The following is a 6,467-nucleotide window of genomic DNA, read 5'->3' as shown; positions in this document are numbered from 1 at the left end:
AGATAAACGAGCTACGCATGACACTATCTCTCAATGCACATCCTATCACAAGACAAACCCTAGGTTAAGACAAAACAAGCCTATACAAGACGATCTCCAAAACATACGCAAGACAGCCATCACCAAAACAAAGACAACCAACAAATATTCACCCTTTAAAAATGCACATTGGTAACCCCCAATTCTGAGCAAGACTCCTATTACTAATGGTTCTCTTCATCTTCGTAAGATCCATAGCTCTATCCCTCACAATTAACTTAATCATAGTAATGATTGAAGTTGCATCATTGTACTCCACACCAAAACACTCTATTGTTTCTTTCCCTCAAAGTCCAATGGACGAAAGCACCCAAACACAACTTCCTTAAGGCATACTTCAATTTATTCCTCTTCCAATTAAGGGACAAGCCCTTGATATAGTCACTCCAAGACACTCCCCCATAAACCATAGAGTTTATATCAAGAACCCAGCACCAAATGGACTTAGTAAAGTTACATGAGAAGAAACGATGGTACATTGAGTCACTGGCTGAATTGCAAAAACTACAACAAGAGTTTTGAGAGATACCATACAGAAGAAAAGATGGTACACTGAGTCACGGGCCGAATTGCAAAAACTATAACAAGAGTTTTGAGAGATACCATACCTCTCCAATTTGTCCTTGGTGTTGAGCTTCCCCTAGATGGCCATCCAAAGGATCAAAGCATGTCTAGGGAAAGATTTCAGAAACCACACAAGATGGCCCCAATCAACCTTAGTCTTCCTCGCCCTAATTTCATTATAAGCCGAGTTAACCAAGAAGCCTTTAGCTACAGAAGGGGCCTAAACCACTATCCTCTCCCATAGTGGGGTTGAAATTAATCATCCTTTTCATCTCCAATGTGGCACAAGAGTTTGTCTTTGGCCATTTCCACCACTACAACAAAAAAGGCTTTTAGCTACAATTTTGTTAGCGACGGTTTCAAAAATTGTCGCCAAAAGTAACTATTAGCGACGAAATATGAAATTGGTTGCCAATAGTTTCGTGGACTTTCTAATACTCCCACGATATGGCGGGGAGCAAATTGGCGACGGACTTAGCGACGACATAATTCGTCATACAATGTTTTTGTCGACGAAATAAAAAAAACGACGCCTAGTTTTTTCGCAATGTAACTATATGTCGTCGTGGATACTTTTAAGAGATGAAAATAATACAAAAAGTAGCCAAAAGTATTTAACAACGCAAATGCATGGCGCCATAAAATGTTTTTGGCGACGAACATATAAAGCGACGCCAACGAAGTTTAGCTACTCAACAAAGGTAGTCGTAATACCTTTTTGGCGACGAAAAATTAAAAAACAAAGCATAATCCATTTGGCTATGCAAGAATTGTGCATCGGGAAACGTTTTTTTGGGACGAAAATATAAAAAATGACTCAAAATCCATCGGGTACGCAACAAATTGTGGCATTGGGAAACGTGGTTGGTGACGAAAATATAAACAACGATGTAAAATCCATTTAGCTACGCAAAATTATGCGTCAAGAATGGTTTTAGCAACGAAAATATAAAATATGACGTAGAATTCATCTGGCTCGCAACAAATTGTTCGTTGGGAAACGTTTTTGGTGACGAAAATATTAAAAACGACGCAAATTCATCTGGCTACGCAACAAATGATTCGTCGAGAAACGTTTTTGGCAAAGCAAATATAAAAACAATGCTAAAACGTTTTGCAACGCAATCTATGTTTTGTCATGAAAGAAATTTGGTGTTAATTTCTTAAATCATTGCCATTAGTTTGTTGAATTAATTTTTAATATAATTTTATATTTATATGACAATAACTGAAAACGTAAAACTAATCAGTAATTAATAAAAGAAATCAAAATTATTATTATTATTATTTAGTTTGTGAAATACGAAAAGCAAATGGCTAAATGTGTTTCAAGTTCCACTATTAGCAGCTTAAGTTTGATACTTGTTTGTTGCTGTTTAGAATCATTATTATTTATTATTGTTATTATTATTAATTTATTGTTAATATTATTTTTTTATTTTGTTATAATATTATATATAAATTTATAATATTATTTAATGTTTATATTTAAATATTAAATTTAGTACATTAAATTAATAATATAAACAAACAAATCAAAATAATGCATAAGAAAAAATCAAATCACAATTATGCAAATTAAATTTGGATGACAATAATAATATTATAATCTCAATATCATCTTCAACTTATACATCTTCACTTTCATTACTCATCATTTTCACTATTATCATTTATGAAACTGGTATCTCATCACTAACTCTACCACTTGGCTCCACAAATTGAACAACCTTGGTTCCACATCCACCCTACGAAGTTCTCTTGTTCATTAACTTCAACATCAAATGAAAACCAGGCTGACGTGTATTCTGGTTTTTAGAGAGAGAACCAGACTATTAAAGGTACCGGGTTCCAATTCGATTGGGCCGACCAATAGGTACGGTTCGGTTCTTTAAAAAGTGGATGCAGGTATTCAAATCATAAGAATGTGATACATATAAAACTCGAGAAAATGGTCTATCATAAGATAACATTATCTATTTGTGGTTACAGTATTTTAATTGTCTATATATACACTAGGGTAGGAAAAATTACCACTATTTATTTACATTGAGTAAAATTATTACTTTAGGATTTCTTGGGTAATTAGGATTACTGAGGACATGCTACTAATTAAAATGAAACTAGCAATTACTTAGGATTATTTGGTGTATATAAAAAAACAAAAAAAAAAAAAAAAAAAAAAATGCCTAAAACTTTTCCCGCCCATTTTTTGCCACCAATTTTCATTCACATTTCTCACAGTTTTTTCCTTAAAACTATTCTTATCCCCTATTTCACTCATTTTTGCAAACCCTATAGTCGACCTATTTCCGACATTGAACAAAAAAGTTCTCATTGTACGACTCCCGTTTAGTAGACGCGATTGGTCAGTGACTCTGTACCTATTCCATGGAGTTTGTTAACTTCGGTGAGTTATTGTGAGGCGTATCCCCAACACCCAAATGTAGGGATGCTTAGAAAAATGTAGAAACCAATCCAAAATGGGATGAAGTGGTTTTCTAGTTATCCGAAAAACTGGTTTGGTTTGGTCGATAGAAATAGAGAAAAACCAAATTCTTGATTTTATTAAAAAAAAAGTAACAATTTTCGTTAAAATTAAAAAAGAAAAATTTAAATTAAGATTATAATCTAAAATTGAAGAGAATCTCAAAAACCCAAACCGGTTTAAAAAAAAAAAAAAAAAAAAAGAATTTGCCCCAAATGGAAAAAGTGTGAACCCTTACAAGTAAAAAAAGTTAAAAAAATATTAACTCCTAAATCTACAGTCCTCGTCACTTGGCATCGAAAATCGCCAAACCACAAAACCCTACCACCGACGACGCCGTTGCGGATCCACTTCTCCACTCCGGCCGCCATCTTCTCCAATTTCTGCCCTGAATCCGTCACTTCTCCTTTTGGGCAATTACATCACTTCTATATCGCGTCGTATTCGAAGAAGGAGCCGATTGAACTCAAGAATCGCTTGAACAGATTCGTCAATTAAAGAATTAATGATAATAGAGATGTGGCTGATGATCATTACCACCGATTCTTGGTTAATGAATGGTTAAATTTACTAATTTTTATTACCTGCAACAATTCTATTCAACATATATGAATTTCTTATTTATTTTCACAGGAAGATATTGAGATTATGCATCACTTGGTGTAAATGCATACCGGTTCTCAATTTCATGGGTTAGAATTTTACCAAGTATGTCTTTAGTAGCAATTAATGAATGTTAATGTAGTGAGATTAATATTAACTACTGATGTAATGTTCCTGAGCTGTAACAGAAGGCAGACTTGGTGAAGTTATCCAAGTGGAATCATGTCTTATAATAATATTATAGACCATCTCTTGCTCAGAGGTAATATCTTTTCAATGAATCTATAACTTAAGCACTAGGGTTTTTTTTTTTACAAATTTGAAGATGACGAATATGAATTTTGGTTAATGCAGGAATTGAGCCGTTTGTGACCATATTCCATTTGGCTTACCACAAGAACTAGGAGAGAGATATGGGTCTTGGCTCAGCCTCTAATTCATTTAACTTCTGTCACACTCTATAAGCTTTTCTTTCCCTAAAAAAAAAATGCTCGACTCTATTTTCAATAGTTCTGAATATATGCCTAGGAACTAAGTTCACCATTCTCTAAAGGGGTTTTCTTCCGTTTTGCTTTTAAGATGCAATACCTGGTTGCTCTAAGATCCTAATCCCTTTCATGTTCATTAGTGTATGAGAATCAGTTTTGTTGGTACAGTATGTGATTTCAGTGTTCTGAAGATTTCGTACTTTTGCCAAAATATGCTTTGAGAATTTTGGTGATGGAGTTAAGAGTTGGGCAACCATCAACGAGCCGAGCCTGTAGCGTAATGGGATATGTTAGGGGATGGTACCCTCCAGCTCACTGTCAGCACCATTTGGACATTGTTTGCTGGCAACTCTGATGTGAGCCCCTCAATGTTATGCACAACGTTACTGTCACATGCCAAGGCTGTTTAGCTATACCGTGAGCAGTTCAGGTAATAGAATGAGTTTGAATACTAAATTGTGAAGTGCTTATATGGCATGAAGAAGGGACATCAAATGACAGTGCCCAGCTCCCTGGCTTGTTTGAAACCGCTGGAAATGTTGAGATGGCTGAGGCAATTTTGGTTTTTGATTAATTTTTGTTTTTAATCTTTCAGATTTGTTTGTGATGTTCTTTGTTAGTTAGTGTTAGTGAAAGAAACTGACTTAGATTTGTTTGGAGCAAGAAGATTGACCTTGATGATAAAAAATGATTATGCTCGTCATTGGTAAACTGTTTTTATTTTATTAATTACTAATATATTGAATTTGTTTTTTTGGTAGACAAAGTTTGATATTGATTTGAATGATCCTTTAGTCCTTGAGTACCTGAATTAGCTTATGGGTAGGGTTATTTCGATAATCGTTTTTCACCGAACAAATAATTCAAAGGTTTGAAATATTATTTTTGAATAATTTTTTATTTAATGTATTGTTGTAATTGTATTTATTGTTTTTTTTTTAATATTAATATCTTTTATTTGTTTTTTTTTTGAATATTAGGATCTTTCTTAAGGCAACTCTAAGGGGAGGTGCATTTATTCCGACACATTTTAGCAGTAAAAGAAATACTTAAAATGACGAAGCCAAGGTTCGATATGTAAGTATTATGTAGTGTATTTCATTTTTTTTTTTCTGTATAAAAGTTGATTATATTTTTATATTATAACCTAATACCTTTTAATTTTTAATTTTAAAATTATATTATTTTAATTATATATATTGTGTGTATGTACATATATATATTTGTAGGAACAAATCGTGGATTGGGTTATGGTCAAAACCACCTACATCTTCTAAGACTTCAAGGCGAGCCAATCAAGAAGTTTAGAGGAATTCACACACTTGTGTGAGGAGGTGCAAGAAACTACGAGGCATAGGGGAAGAATTTGTCAATATAGGCAAATGATGGAGAAAATGCAGCAGTTCATCTCAGTTAATATAGGTTTTTGTTCTGATGGCTCACAAAACATTTCCAGGCCAATTTCCACCAGATCCTCCACCACCTGCAAAAATTTGAGTTTTCAGTTGTTACTTTTGTTGAATATTACAATTTAGTTAACTTTTTATTTGAAAAAAACTTATATAGTTTTATAATATATTTGGTTTGATATATTTTGTGTGATTTCAATTAATACATTTACAAATTAATGTTTATGTTTTAGAATTAAATTTTAAATGTCAAATAAATTAAAATTATTTAATCATATATTATAAAATGGGCGACGATGATTATATTTCGATGTAGAATTTTAGCTATAAAAAACATTATCGTTGAAAAGTTTTGTTGATGACTTTTACCATTTTACGTTTCATAGCTAAAGTTTCAACGAGAAATAAAAGTACTGTCGTGCTATACCTTAAATGACACATATAAAGATTACGTAGATATAACTTTAGCGACAACTCATATTTTATCACATACATGTTAGGGACAAAATGTCATATTTGTTGCTATATTCTTTAAGCGACACACACAATTATGAGTTGCTACTAACTTTATGCAACAAAAATGCACATTTCGTGCGGTATATCATAGGCGAGCAAAATTTAATTTTGTTGTGGTATACGTTAGGCGGCCACAACACACATCTCGTTGCTGTATAGTGTAGGCGACACATAGAAAGTACGTCGCTATTAACTTTAGGCGACGACATTTAATATTCACGGTAATTAGTTTTAGCGACGAAAATGGTATAGGCGACAATTTTTTGGTTTGTTGCCAAATTTAGCGACGAATTTAACAAATTGTCACCTAAATCAAGCGCGACATGCCTACCGCGACGATCGTAGCGACGATTTTTTCGT

At 33.3% G+C, this 6,467-nt stretch overlaps 1 long non-coding RNA gene across 1 annotated transcript; it reads left to right on the top strand.

Annotated features, from left to right (window-relative positions):
• Positions 1-3,449: 3,449 nt before the first annotated feature.
• On the top strand, positions 3,450-4,125 carry LOC116106173. Its single transcript, XR_004124285.1, has 4 exons — positions 3,450-3,640; positions 3,725-3,799; positions 3,883-3,956; positions 4,049-4,125. It is a non-coding gene; the product is annotated as an uncharacterized LOC116106173 (long non-coding RNA).
• The last annotated feature ends 2,342 nt before the right edge of the window (positions 4,126-6,467 follow it).

Source organism: Pistacia vera, unplaced genomic scaffold (assembly GCF_008641045.1).
Source record: "Pistacia vera cultivar Batoury unplaced genomic scaffold, PisVer_v2 Contig51, whole genome shotgun sequence".
NCBI classification, from domain to species: Eukaryota; Viridiplantae; Streptophyta; class Magnoliopsida; order Sapindales; family Anacardiaceae; genus Pistacia; species Pistacia vera.
Note: the sequence above shows the minus strand (reverse complement) of the source record. Positions and strands in the feature narration are given on the sequence as shown.